The sequence below is a fragment of the Myotis nattereri genome, assembly GCF_964212035.1.
Source record: "Myotis nattereri genome assembly, chromosome: 2".
NCBI lineage: Eukaryota > Metazoa > Chordata > Mammalia > Chiroptera > Vespertilionidae > Myotis > Myotis nattereri.
This window is the reverse complement of record NC_138076.1, coordinates 205,549,700-205,564,691: the sequence shown is the minus strand read 5'-3', so window position 1 is coordinate 205,564,691 and position 14,992 is coordinate 205,549,700. Positions and strand designations below refer to the sequence as shown.

At 50.1% G+C, this 14,992-nt stretch overlaps 1 protein-coding gene across 2 annotated transcripts in view; it reads left to right on the top strand.

The window, feature by feature from the left end:
- The window catches only part of SYN3 (synapsin III), a 419,516-nt gene that overhangs the window by 54,298 nt on the left and 350,226 nt on the right, over window positions 1-14,992 (top strand). The window contains exon 1 of one of the 2 annotated variants that reach the window (XM_081082856.1): window positions 839-1,059. The exons of the other annotated variant lie outside the window; for it this stretch is intronic. The gene's annotated coding sequence lies outside the window, so the exon portion shown is untranslated. Of the gene's footprint in view, window positions 1-838; window positions 1,060-14,992 lie in introns of those variants that run through there. 2 annotated transcript variants of the gene reach the window in all.

Sequence of the window (14,992 nt, the reverse complement as noted above, 5' to 3'; positions counted from 1 at the left end):
TGGGAATTCATTCTCTTCACCCCCCAGTTCTTCACAGGTCACTGGCGTTTTACAATTCGACAGGGTCTATACTTCCTGTAACCCTGGAGGCAATAGGTAGAAAAAATGGCTGGGTTTGATTTCAAGTGGGAGCTTCGAATGGGGTAGCCAGGTAGGGTGCAGACAGCCCCGCTTCCAGAACCGTGAACAAGGGACTTATTCTCTCTGAACCTTACTTTTCATACCTGTGAAACGAAGCCAAGAACGTCTGCTGCTCAGTGTAGGAAATAAATGAGATGATACTGGAAAGTACTGGGCTGGAGGTCCTCATACATGCTCAGAAAAATATCTCTTGCCTGTTGGAGAGGAAGAGTTTCATAGACCAGTGGTCCCCCCACACTCTGCACACGAGTTAAAATACAGGTATCCTGCTCCCCCTGAAGAATCTGTGTGATCTGTATGTTTAGAAAGCACCCCCAGAGGATCCTGATAAAAGCAAGGTCCAGGAACCTTGGCTTGGAGTCCCTGCTATGGCGAATGTGAAAGGGTTAAGCACCTAGAAGCAGACTGGTGTTCTAGGAATTATGAGCCAATGACGGTGCTGGCTGATGATGTAATGTCTCTGGCTGGCACTCCATTGGTTAAGTGTATTGTTTCTCTGGCTTCAGCTGCCTGAGGAGCAGAGCTGGAGTGCACGGGTTAATAATTCTGTGGCAGCAGATAGAGCTATTTTTCCCCATTCCTCGCCTGCTAGGTGTGAGTGTATGTAACAGGGCAGCAGATTTGTTGCCTCTCTCCTTCCAGTACACAGCTGCACTTCCCTCCTCGCCTCCCCCCAAGCAGAGCACGTGTCTCCATAGTACTACGGAGGAGGACCAGGAGGAGGAGGAGGGGGTGCAGGAGGAGGATCGCTCAGGGAAGAGAGAGCCCTTACAAAGTTGGGCACTGCAGTCTCCCCTTGCCGCTGGGGACAGGCAGGGCCCAGCTGCTCTGGCCTTACAGGGGTCCTCCTGGACGAGTTGCTAATCTGTCACCTGCTTCTGAGCGCTGTTTAACCTGGCGGGACCCTCAGACCTGGAGGTGAGCTCAGGGTTTGGGAAGAGGGAGGGGGCCTGGCAGAGGGGAGCCTGGGGGCAGTTGGAAGGAAATAGCTCCAGAAGGAAGGGCAGGCGCTGGCTGTATGCCCTGGCTGCCCAGGCATGCGGTGGGAGCTTGGGCACCACGGTCTCCCTCTCTGAGTCTGTTTGCTCCCGGGCACCAGGTGAGGCTTGGGCTCGGGCTCTCGGAGCTCTGGGAGATGCCTGCTGGGAGTGTGCTGCCAGGAGCTATGAGCAGGCATGCTCTTGTCCTCTCTGTCAAATGCTCCCTGACAGGCGGGCTTTGCTGGAACAGGAGGGAGTGCCTCCCAGGCCCCTCCTTACATTGTCTGGGCTCCCCCTTCAGTGCTCCCGCGCCCGCCCGTGGTAGACTGTGGCCTGAGCTTCCTGCAGAAACACCTGAGTGGTCTCAGGGGCGTTGATCATGTCTTTGCAGGGGCCTTCCAGTCCCTAACCCTGGCATAATCCTGTGCCTTCATGAATGTGAGCACATTCCTAGTTGTCTCCCGCTGGAGCTGTTAGGGTGTGGAAGAGGAGTTCCTTTTGCATGATGGACAGCGCAGGTGTGACGGTTTGGTTGGTTGTGTTTGACGGGTGGGGGACCAATTGCTCCTGGCTGAGACTTCTCACCTCCCCCAGCGAGGATCCTGGTGCAAGCATGTCTGCCTCAGGGTGTAAACTGCAGGAGCAGCCGTGGCCGGTTTGGCTCAGTGGATAGAGCATCGGCCTGCGGACTGAAAGGTCCCACGTTCGATTCCGGTCAAGGGCATGTACCTGGGTTGTGGGCACATCCCCAGTGGGAAGTGTGCAGGAGGCGGCTGATCGATGTTTCTCCCTCATCGATGTTTCTAACTCTCTATCTCTCTCCCTTCCTCTCTGTAAAAAATCAATAAAATATATTTTAAAAACAACCCTGCAGGAGCAGAGTGGGGAGGGGCACAGGGAGCTGAGGACCTGGGGGAGGCTGCTTGCTAGCAAGAACCTCTGACCTTTATTCCACAGGTAACTCATAGACAAAGATGATGCTACTTCTCTCTTGCAGCCCTCCAAAAAACAAAGTTCTGTTTCATTGTATTTTTCAGAATTTGGTTGTAAGTGGGGAGTTTCCTCAGGGACAGGTTCTCTCTGTGTCTCCTATGACCGTTGGGGTCTGCCACCCGTGTTCTGGGTCAGGCTTTGCTGCCGAAGAGCTTGCGGGTCCTGGGGCAAGTCACCGAGCCTCTCCAAGCCTCCTTTGTCAATCACGGAGGGAGGAGGGAGTGGGACTGGCTGGCGTTTAGAGCCCCTGTAGCTCTGTCTGCCTTGTGCTTTGGGTTGCAAGAAGCCTCTGGAAATTGAGACTGTTGATTAAGTGGGTTGGGTGGGTAAAGAATGAATAAGGGGACATGCAGCATGTCCTGTGGGTGCTGGGCACTTGTACACATTTTAGTGGACTTCTCCCTCCCAGTAGCCCTGGGATTAGGTGGGATTAGCCTGATCTACAGATGTGCATAACAAGGCTGGAGGAGATTCAGTGACTTGCCCGAGATCATCACTTGGTAAATGTGGAGACTGGTATCTAAGCCGGTGCAGGAGCAGGTGCTGGGCTGGCGGTACATGGCAGGGTAACGGAAGGGCTGGAGCTGGAATCTCATCTCCCTTTGCTTCCTTTGTGCTCTTCTTTCTGCTGGAAATCACGCACTGATCGGAGGGTTGACGAGTTCAGCCAGATTCTTGTGCATTATCCAGTTTCCTGTCTGAGAGAAAAGAGGATTAGGGAACCCTGGGTCCGAAAGGGACCTTCCAGACCCCTCAGTGTATCACTGAGAAAAGGGAGGTCCCAGAAAGTTAGGGGACCTGTTCCATGTCACTCAGGGAGCTAAGGGACCACAGGGGATGGGGACCACGACTCCTGGTCATAGGTGTTTGAAGTTGTACTGTTCTTAATGAGTTTTTTTTGGAAATCTTCATCTGAGAGCTTGGAGATCATTTGATTCAGTTATTCTCACCTTCAGGCCCCTTCGAAGTGCCAAAGGATTAGAGTAAGACTCGTTGGACAGCTAGCTGCTGGACACCTGGCCTTTGGCAGGCGTCTGGGACATGACAGCGGGTGGTAAGCAAGCCGCCTCTGAGACCTGGAGTCTCCTTGAAGGGGCCTCTGATGTAACCTGTGTTTCATGAGGTTCAAGCTCCCAGGTCAGCAGTCCTTCCCAGTGGGTGGGCTGAGGCCCACCCGTTCTCCCTGCATGTGCCTGGCACCTAACTCATCCCACTGTAAGAGCACTTGCTACACGACATGTGGTCTCTGTTCTTTGTCTTCCCAACGAAGCTGCACGTTTCCAGGCCACAGCCAGCAAAACGTGGAACTTAACCCAACTGTGGAGCTGCCTCCTAGGGAGGTGGCTGTCACTGTCGTGGATGTGCAGAGATGTCCACCCAGAAAGAAAAAACATCCAGTCATCACCCAAAAGCACAGCGCAGCCCAGCCGGAGTGGGTCAGTGGTTGAGCATTGACCTGCGAACCAGGAGGTCCAGGTTTGATTCCCAGTCAGGGCATATGCCTGGTTTTGGTTTCAGGCTTGATCCCCAGTGGGGAACAGGTAGGAGGTAGCCAATCAATGATTCTCTCTCATCATTGATGTTTCTGTATCTTTCTCCTTCTCCCATCCTCTCTGAAATCAATTAAAAATATATATATTTTTAAAAAGCACAGTGCAGGTTCTCCACCTTTTTCTTGACCCCTATAATGATAAGAAAGAATCATCCCAATACCAGGCTTCAGATATTCAAATGATCGTCATAGGAAAGAGGAGCTATAATTCTTCCTCAGGGTGGGAGAGCAAAGCCAGTGGCAATGGGTAGAGTTGGAGGGGAGCAGATAGCAGGCCATTCGAGGAAGAGTGTGCAGGTGGTGGAGCTGTCTACCTTCTGTGCCCTATCATCAGACCTGCAGCACTTGGGAGCCCCTAGCATCCTGTCTAGACCTGAGATTTCTTGATTATCTGTCAAGAAGGAGTACATGCCAGGAGGCCTGGGGCCTTGCCAGGTTGTGGCTTATTCTTCCTCTAGGTTCCAAAGCTGTAGTACAATGTGAAAATCATCCATAGCCAAAAACACCTGTGAAAATAGTTTGATTGCCCCCAAATGGCATTAAACCTGATTTTTGGGTATGCCACCCTAAACGGTGATTTTTTAAAAGGGAAAGAGCAAAAGAAAGCCTTTCTGCAGTTGTCTGAGTCTTCATGCTGTTCTGTCTTTAAGGCAGCTGTCGAATGTCTAACTGGCATGGAGTGGGGGGTGGGGGATTCTCAGGTTCCTCGCTTGCTTGCAGGGTCCACCATTCTGCTTGGGTGCCTTCATCCGTGTTCACGGGGTTTTTAACGGTGATGAGAATGAAAAGACAGAGTTATGTGGGAGCCCTGAGCTCAGGAACTATTGCAGAGTGGATCCTCAGGACGTGCTTGCTGGAAAGTGGTCAGCATCCTGCTGTAGCCGACGTGTCTATGCTGGTCTTTGAAAAGTTTTAGAGAAGAGCCGGTCTCCGTGTCCAGGTTAGCATTTCCTACTTAGGTTGGTCCCTCTGGTCTCTCTCTCTGGCCAGTGCTCACCCTCGTGCCCCTGAATATTGCTGCTAAGATCCAAAGTGGAGAAGGAATGGGGTTGGAAGCTACACACACCTGAGTTTAAAAGACCGGATGCTCCTTATCGCTGTGTGACCCTGGACATGCTACGTCACCTCTCTGTGCCTGGCTTTTTCATTGATGAAAATGGGATCAGTAGAACCGACCTTGAAGCGTGGGTGGGGGCTTACATGAGGACCGTTGGAGAGTGTCTGGAACATTTAGAGCAGGTGTTCTGTACATGCTAGTGTGTTTGCTCACCTTGGGAAAGTGTTGCAGAGACGTAGAGGTAGGTCCCCTCCCCCCATTTTTTTTTTCTGTCTTTTGTCTCACCTCAAACTTCCTTGCCCAGGTTAGGGGCACTTCTCCATAGCGTCCCACTCACCCTCAGTAACCCTCCTGTGAGGGTTGCCCTTAAGAATGCATTTGCTTGCAACCCTGCCCCCTTCCCAGCTCATCCTCCTGCCAGGTACCTAGCCCAGCACCGGAAAAAGCAGCACTTAGAAGGGAGATGTGGAACTGAATCCATTTTCAAAGCACCAATAGCAAATTGAATATTCTGGCCGGGGGCTGCTCTACTCAGGGACCAAGTGGGCAGGTGATCAAAGTATGGCTCTAAGCTCAGAGCCTTGGGAATGTCATCATTGACTGCTAATCCCTGGGGTTTACTCATGAATCCATTTAACAGGTATGTATGGGAGTCCTTACCCTGTGAAAGGCCGTGTCCTGGGAGCAGGGGGTGTATCCATGAAGAGTCCCGAGAGGATCCCTGTCCTCGTGGATCTGTGTTCCAGTGGGGAAATAGAAAGTTACCATAAACCAGAGACGACGTGTGATGTCAGTTAGTCGTGAGTGTCATGAAGAAAAATGAAATAGCAAAGGCATAGGAAGATGCCTTTATAGAAAAGTCAGTTAAAAAGGTTTTTCCGAGGAGTCAATATTTCAGCAGAAGCATGAATGAAGTTTGGGAAGGGGTTTTGGAAATATCTGGGGAAAAGAATTCCAGGCAGAGGGAACAGCGAGTGAGCCTCGGGGTAGGTAAAGAGGCATAAGAAGGAGGAGTTTGAAATGTGACTAGAAAGGTTCCTGAAACCAGGTCTGGTGGAGACTCCTGGGCTGTGGGGAGAAGTTTGGGTTCTGTTCTAAGTTGGAGGTTTTGAGGAAAGAGCTTACTTGCTTCGGCTTATTCTTTTAATTGATTTGATTTTTTTAAATTGCCACAGGGTAAAATTGACTTTGTCTTGGTGTTCAGTTCTATGACTTTTAACAAATGTATAGATTCATGGGACTACCAACACCGCAATGAGGACACAGAATGGTTCCATCACCCAAAAACCTCTCTCTGTTGCCCCTTTATAGTCACAAAGCCCCCACTTCTGACATCTGACACCTCGTCACTTTCATCACTAGTGTGTTGTCTTTGTGAGAGTGCCATATCAATAGAATCATACTTTGGGAACTAGCTTCTTTCCTTAGCCCACTATCTCTCAGATTCATCCATGTTGTTGTGGGTATCAACATTCACATTTGTTGCTGGCTAGTTGGTATTCCATTCCATAGATGTACCACAGTGTGTCTATCCGTTCACCCCTTGAAGGACACTTGAGTTTCCAGCTTTTAATGATTATGAATAGAGCTGCTATAAACATTTGTGAACAGCCAGGAGTTGGATTGCTGGGACCTATGGCAAATTTACATTTAACTTTATAAGAACTGCCAAACTTAGTTCCAGTGTGGCTATATAATTTTGTGTTCCCATCAACAGTGTGTGAAAATTCCAGTTGCTCTGCTTCCTTGTCAGCACTTGGCAGTTTCAGTATTTTTTATTTTAGCCATTCAAATAGTTCAGTGGTATCTCACCATGGTTTTAAATTTCATTTTCCTGCTGGCTAACAGTGTTGAATATTTGCACAGGTATATTGTCCACCCTTATGTAATTTCTTTGGTGAAGTATCTGTCCAGGTCTCATACCCAATTTTTAAAATTGCTTTTGTGTGTGTTTTTTAAATTGTTGAGTTTTGAGTATTTTTATGTCTTCTGGGTGTCAGTGCTTTCTTGAATATGTGATTTGTAAATATGTAATTTACTTTTTTAAGGGAACATTCTGACAGCTGTGTGGGAAGGGAGCTGCAGCGGTCAGGGTGGAAGCAGAGGGATTGGTGAGTGGACTAGTGCAGGAGTCCATGGGGAGAGATGATGGCAGTTCGGACTAAGGTCATTCATGTGGAAGAGGTGAGAAGTGGTCAACATCAAATCTTTTGAGAGTAGAGCCGTCTGAGCTTGGTGATAAATGGGTGTCGAATGTGAGGGAAAAGAGGATCAAGGTTGGCAAAACTGCTAGAGGGGCTGAGAATCTATATTAATAGATGTGTAATATGCTAATTAGACCAGATGTCCTTCCGGACGGCCTTCCGGACGAATCCAGGGCTGCAAGGGAAGCCCGGGTCCTGGGTGCCAAGAGGGAAGCCGGTGCCGGCAGCCGGGGGAAGGAAGGCCTACTCTTGCACGAATTTCATGCATCGGGCCTTCAGAATAAGTATAATTTAGGCATGCTCTCTGCCCTCAAGTAGCTCACAGTGAAGTGAGAGGAATTTTACTGTAAGCAGTTCACCTGGAATATGACCAGGTATGCTTGCAGAGATCATGTGGAAAGAATTGGGGGAGCACAGTTGATGGAGAAATTATCAAGTGTAAGGTTTGCAGGGCCTGCTCTCTGGGTGGCCACTCTCACATGTTAGTGTGTATACGAATCAGCTGGCTCTTAAAAATGCGGCTGGCTCGGCTCCCATCCCCGAAGTGGGCGGTCTGTGGTTAGCGAGCACCAACATCATTCGCATTGGTGATTGGTCAGCCACGGCCTGAGAAACCCTCGCAGGAGCTGGGCAGACTTCACCGAAGAGGTGACGTGTGAGGGGTGTCGGTGTGTAGTGGGAACTCTGACTTGGAGTAACCTGGGGAAGGGCAGCCAGGCGGGGGCCCGGGCGTGTCAGGGGAGAGCGGATGGGGAGGCAGGGACGCCCTAGGAGAGCTTCCGCTTTGGTCCAGGTGAGAGGTGACGCTGGTTTGGACTCTAGTGGCGACTGTGGGGTTGGAAGAAGTAGCGGGGCTGGAGGCTGTGTTGGAGAGAAGTCGCTGCCCGAGTGGGGGAGGCTGGACAGGAGGAATGGGATTCCCCACGTTTCCGGCTTAACGCCTGAGGCGGGCGTCTGCTGAGGCGGGAGGGTGGGAAGGCGCAGTGTGGGGTGGGGGAGATGGCCGGAAATCAGGATGTGATACATTTAAGGTGCCTACGAGCTGTGCTTCGCTGCCCTCCAGGGTGAACTTGCTCAGTTCCTCATTAGGTGGCACCTGGGCACTAGAAGCGCCGCCGGGCGGGCTGCCTGCCATGGAAGCTCAGGCAGGAGGCCCGGCAATGGAGGTGATAAGATCGATGGCTGCAGTGCTCACAGCCTGGTCTCAGCAGTGGTACCTTCCCACTTCTCTCTATCTCTATCTCTATCTCTATCTCTATCTCTATCTCTATCTCTATCTCTATCTCTATCTCCCTCTATGCCTCTGTCTCTTTATCTCTCTGTCCTCTCTTAGTGTCTCTGTATCTCTCCATCTCTCTTTTTCTGTGTCTTCCTGTCTCTCTGTCTCTGTCTTTCTCTGTCTCCCTGTCCTTTTCTATACTCTGTCTCTCTGCTCTTGCCTCTGTGTGTGTCTGTTTTTCTGCCTCTTTCTCTCCCTCTGTTTAATCCCTGTCCACCTCTGTCTCTTTTTGTCTGTCTCCCAGGCCCTATCTCTCTGTGTCTTTTTTTTCTCTTTCTCTGTGTGTCTTCTCTCTCCTCTCTGTCTGTCTCTGTCTCTCTGTATTTCTGTCTCTCTCTACCCCTCTCTGTCACCTGTCAGCGCTCCACTCAGGTGTTCCAGGTGGCTGCTGTGTCCCCTCAGGTTGGCCCTTCCTTTCATCCTCAGGTACGTCCTAGGCCTGAGCGAGCCTCCCAAGGTCTCTTTTGTCTCTAGGGCGGTGGTTCTCAACCTTCTGGCCCTTTAAATACAGTTCCTCATGTTGTGACCCAACCATAAAATTATTTTCGTTGCTACTTCATAACTGTACTGTTGCTACTGTTATGGATCGTAATGTAAATATCTGATATGCAGGATGGTCTTAGGCGACGCCTGTGAAAGCGTCATTCGACTGCCAAAGGGGTCGCCACCCACAGGTTGAGAACCGCTGCTCTAGGGGGAAGGTTGCTTAATGGCTCCATGTGTTTTCTGATCCAGGAGAAAGGAACGGCCCCATCTGGCTCCCAGACCTTGGCAGTGCTGGCATCTCTCCTTGACCCCGGGTGCCCGGCTCTGTCTCCAAGTCAATAAGTCTAAAGCCAGACACGGCCCCTCCCTCAAGCCCACAGTGGCAGGTGCACAGGGCTCTGCAGGGACACAGAGCAGCTCTCTTAGTCCCAGTTGGTTGGAGAGCAGTCAGGGAAGCCTGCGGAGGAGAAGGGGGAGCTGAGTCAGAAGGAAGAACCAGCCCTGGAATGTAGGAGAGCAACGGGAAGTCGTGCCAGGCGGACAGAGCCCAGGCTCATGGAGCCCCGAGGCATCGCAGGCGATGGGCGATCTGTAGGCCCTGCCCCATGCAGACCTGGGTGTGCATCCTAGCACCGCGGAGGGGCACGCTGCCTGTGGTTAGGGCCGTGCTCGCCAGAGCCAGGTTGCCTGGGTTTGAATCGGAGCTCTGCCACTTCTCAGCAGCATGACTTGGGCCTCGGTGCCCACCTCTGTGCCCACCGGTGGAACGGCATACACATCTCATGAGGCTGGAGGGAGGATGGCATGAGTGAATATGTATCGGGTGCCTAGAGCAGTGCCTGGAGGAGCTGTGATTACTATGACAGGTCGACCCAGAGCACATTACTTATCCTCTCTGGACCTGTTTCCTCCTCTGTGAAGTGGGGGGATAGCACTTCCTGGGCAGGGTTGTTGTGACGGTTGGGGACCATCCACAGGCCGGTCTTGTGCAGCCCCTGGCTCCTCAAGTAGTTTTGGTAAATGGTAACCAACACCACCACCACCACCACCACCATCATCCTCATGGTTGTTATCATACTTCCCTGTGGGCTCTCCTGGCTTCTAGTCCTTGCTAATGTACTCCCTCCCTCCGTCCAGCAGATGCCATGGAGCATCCAGCCTGGAGACCGGAAGTGAAGGCCACACATCTGGCCACGGTGGTCCTGAGAAGACTGTCTGCCTTTCTCTGGGCAGCAGAGTGTCATGTCTGGGCTCCTGGGTGTCATGTCTGGGCTCCCCACGTGTCCCGTCCCTGTCTGTTCTGATCTGGTCCACGTCTCGGGAAAGCCACACACTGTAGTTGAAACTGGACCCAGGACCCACTAGGTTTGAGTCCCTTCTCCACCGCTGACCCTGACTTAAGGCCTTGGCAAGTCACTTTACCTGCCTGGCCTCAGCGTCCACATCTGTGAAATGAAGATGGTGTTCGTCATGGTGTGCATCTCATAAGCTTGAGAGGTGGGGAAGGCCTGCCTGTGGGGTCTAGCCCATGCACCTGTGAGATTTGAGGGTGGCCTGGCAAGGAGAGAGATGGCATGGGATTCTGGAGCCACTTAAGAGACGTGGGGGGGGGGGGCGACGACAGTGAGGGAAATGTTATCTTCAGGGTTTGAGCCTGACTGATGTGAGAATGAAGGGGTGAAGGAGGCCGAGCTGCTTACCCTCAGCAGAGGAGGGTGCTGCCCAGAGTGGCCCACATTCTACGTGATCACCAAGGTGGGCATCTCTCCAGCCCCCACTTAAAAGAAAATACCTAGGAACAGTATTGTGAAATATACTCACAAAGTCACATTTGGTTTATATTACAACTAGAGGCCCGGTGTACAAATTCGTGCATGGGTGGGGCCCCTCAGCCTGGCTGGTGATTGGGGCGATCGGGGCCAATTGGGGCTGGCCGGCCAGGAGGAGGGACCACAGGAGGTTGGCTATGGGAGCACACTGACCACCAGGGGGTAGCCCCTGCATTAAGCATCTGACCCCTGGTGGTCAGTGCACATCATAGCAACCGTTCTTTCGGTTGTTTGGTCGCTTAGGCTGTTCTATATATAGTTAAGTTAACATCACTAAAAATGACCTTTTTGTGTTCTGAAGGGCCTGTCATGGACAGCAGTCACAGAGCTCCAGGCCCGAGGTTATCAAGGGCCTCTTTTAGAGTTTCGACATGGACTTTGGTTGAAGGTCTCGATGAATCAGTTTGGCTGGTGTGATTGTCAGATAACACGTGCTGCCTGGGGAGCTCTGTGCATTCTGTTTGTAAATGGGCGATTATTCCATGGCTAACATAGTTTTAGTTGCTTTACCATTGAGGTTACGAGCTTTAATTTGACCCTGTTTGGGCATTTCTGTTTGGAAGTAGTTTGGATCGGGGAGGTGGTCTCGAATAAATGGAAGAATCCCACCTATTTCCATCTCTCGGAGACTTTCCTACAAAGTTTCCAACAAGGGGGAGGAGCTGTCGGTGCAGAGGGCTCGCTCCACCACAAATCCTCGCTCCCAAGCCCCAGTCCTTGTCTGGGGACCCACAGTGTGGCACCTGTGGGAACCAGTGTTGCCCCTCACAGAGGAGCAAGGCCTGTGTGTGCGGTGAGTGGACTTGACCTCTTCAAAGACAGCACACACTCTGGTGGAAGGCCAGCGGGTCTGTATGTGGGGATGGAGCCACTCCCTGGCCGGGCGCAAGATGGACCTTCATTCAGGAAGGTGAGCATCTCTTAGCTCAGTGATGGCAAACATATGACACACGAACTCATTTTTTTGGTTGATTTTTCTTTGTTAAATGGCATTTAAATATATAAGATAAATATCAAAAATATAAGTCTTTGTTTTACTATGGTTGGAAATATCAAAAAATTTCTATATGTGACACGGCACCAGAGTTAAGTTAGGGTTTTTCAAAATGCTGACACGCCGAGCTCAGAAGGTTCGCCATCACTGTACTTAGCTCTTCGACGTGCATGGCCCAGCCTCTGGGTTCTCGGGCGCACCCTGGGTTCCCATGCAGCCTGTGCTCATTAATATAGTGTTGAAGCCTGGCCCATGTTGTCTCTATGAATTTTTTAACTTTTTGGCTTGTGCAGAAGGGGTGTTAGCAGCTGTTAATTAGCCAAACGCTGTTTCCTAATGGGTGAGGGAAAAGAAAATCAGCACTCATTGAGCAGAGGATGGAGAGAGCGACAGTTTATGTCTTGGTGTGTTCACGTGGGGAGGAGATTCACTAGCAGATGAAATTAGATATTCCCTTTGCATGATTTCAGTTTTGGTTCAGCTGAGGCTGAGGTGTCAGGCACTGTGACAGCTGTTTTCTTGTGTGGAATCACACATTTAGTCTTCGCAAACAGAAGGTGAGAGGGCGGGTTGATTTCACTGCTGTTTTTAAACAGGTTCACACGACAAAGATTTATTGAAGCCCTACTATGTGCCAGGCACTGTTTTAAGTGCTTGGGACGCAGTGGTGAGCAAAGCCGACAAGGAACTCTGTTCTCGGAGGCTTGCATGTTATCAGAGGGAGCAGAGACTCACCGGCAGCAAAATAAATGCCAGTTATGTGGTTTCCAGGAGGCAGTGCATGCTGTGGAAAACAGAACAAGCAGACCAGAGTAGGAGAGATCCAGAGGACCAGACGGTTTAGCACAGGGTGGCCAGGGGAGGCCTCGCTGAGAAGGCGACATTGGAGCAAAGATCTGAAGGAGACGAGGGCGGGAGCCATGCGGGGTTCCACAGGAAGTGTTTCAGCCGAAGGGGCAGCCGGTGCAAAGGCAGATGATGGGCAGGTTCCACCACTGGAATTGATCTTCTTCCATTAATACTCTAAGCCAGGGGTCCTCAAACTACGGCCCGCGGGCCACATGCAAATACAAATACTGTATTTGTTCCTGTTTTGTTTTTTTACTTCAAAATAAGATATGTGCAGTGTGCATAGGAATTTGTTCATAGTTGTGTTTTTTTTAAACTATAGTCCAGCCCACCAATGGTCTGAGGGACAGTGAACTGGCCCCCTGCTTAAAAAGTTTGAGGACCCCTGCTATAAGGAATGTGCCAGATCCTGAGTATTACCTATCTCATGTACCTTTGTAGGAGATCCAGGTGTTACCCCATGAAACTCCATGCCATAGACATCTGCAGAGCACTCTGAAGATGACAAAGCAATTCCATGTGTGGCGATGGGACTGCTCTGTACCTTGGTTACACGAATGTGTTCAAATTCATAGAACTGTATACCAAAAAGGTCTCTTTTACTCCATTGGCCTAAAACTTAAGTATTTAGATAAGTCACTTCATGCACTTTATTCGGGTCTGCTCAGAGACCTGTGGAGTGGGAAGGTACAGAGATTGCCCCTATTCCCCATGCCCCCGACACATGCATAGCCTCACCGATTATCAGTACCTCCCACCAGAACGGTACATTCTTTACAATTGATGATTCTACATTAACATGTCGTAATCACCCGAAGTCCATAATTTACATTCTGGTTCACTCTTGGGGTTGTCCATTCTGTAGATCTGGACAAATGTATGATGACATGTATCTGTCATTATGGTAGCAATCCCTAACCTGTCTGGCTCCTTCCAGTGTTTTCCACACAGTAACCAGATGGACTAGATTGTCTCTCTCTTGTTTATAGTCCTCCAGTAGCTTACTTTCACACTTGGAGTGACATAAAAATTATTTTCAGCATAATTGCTTCATGATCTGGCCTGTCTTTACTTTTCTAAACATCCTATATAATGAAGAGCTAATATGCTAATTAGACCAGATGGCAGAATGACCTTATGGAACGACCAGTGGGCAGGGCCAAGCGGCTATGGGGCCGCGAGGCAGCCGGGGCTGTGAGGGCTGAGCCCCTTGCACGAATTTCATGCACCGGGCCTCTAGTTTTCTTATAAAATTCTTTTTGTTTCCTGGTTGAGGTGGCCTTCCCTTTACTCTTCAAATTGCCTAGCTCGTTCCTACCTCAGGGCCTTTGCATATGGGCTTCACTTTCCCCTTGTTCTTCAGGTGTCAGAGAGGCCTGCCCTGCCCCTCCCCATCTTAATCTCTGTGGCAGCACTCTGTGTATTTCTGACTCTTATCCTCATTCATAAATACTTGTTCACTTGTTCATTATCTGCTTTCCTTTACCAGACTGAGCTCCCCTGGGGCCTGAAGTGGGGAGGAATTACAGGAAGAGACTTTGACATTGGAGTTGTTCAAAGGATAATGAGGTGGTGCTTCTGAGGGTGGGGAATTCCCACCAGTGTAAGGTTGACCAGATTTAGAAGGGATTGTTAAATAATCTCTCAGGTCTCTCCAATATTTTTAAAAATATATTTTTATTGATTTCAGAAAGAAAGGGAGAGAGAGAGAAACATCAATGATCGGAGAATCATTGATCAACTGCCTCCTACATGCTCCACAGTGGGGATCAAGCTCACAACCCGGGCATGTGCCCTGACCAGGAATCAAACCGTAACCCCTTGGTTCAGAGGTCGATGCTCAACCACTGAGCCACACTGGCCGGGCAGGTCCCTCCAATTCTAACATTGTTGTATTTTTCTACCTAGTATTTAAAAAATGAAAGAGATTCAGTTCTACTAGTGACTCATTTGCTTCTGTGGTTCTGATTCTCTCCTAAGTGATAATTATAAACCTTGGCTAAAATGTTCGAAAGGAACTATTTGAGGTTCCTGAAGAGAAACAAAAAATAGGTAGACTACAGAGGGTATTTGACCCTTGAAAGAAGGGAACCACTAAGTGAGATCCACAGTTATGTGGCTCTTCCTGGAAAGCACTCCCAGCCCACATGGCACCGAGCAGCGCAACCACAGCAGAAAGGCGCGTTTTCATTGGTCGGACAACCCAGTGGACTGAGCACAGGCTAACAGAGAAGCTGGAAAATGAGGAAATCGGAAAAGACGCCCCAGCTCCGTGCTCCTAATAAGAGTTGCTTAAAATTCTGTTGTGGGTCAAGCCCTCTTTCAGCCCATTTCTGCTTTGCATACTTGCCCACAGTAGTTAATGATGGGGTTGCTCTCCAGTCGACTTCCTGCTTGCAGATCACCAAGGCGAAGGCGGCTTCCTGGCTCGGGAACCTGACTCACAACAACCTAATTGATATTTATAGAACATTACACCCAACAACTGCAAAGCACGCATTCTTCTCAAGTGCATATGCCTGTGGCGCATTGATCAAAATAGAGCTTATTGAGCTAACACATTAATCTCAATGAGTGTCAAAGAAGCCAAAGGGTTAAAGTCTTATAGACTATGTTCCTTGGTCACCA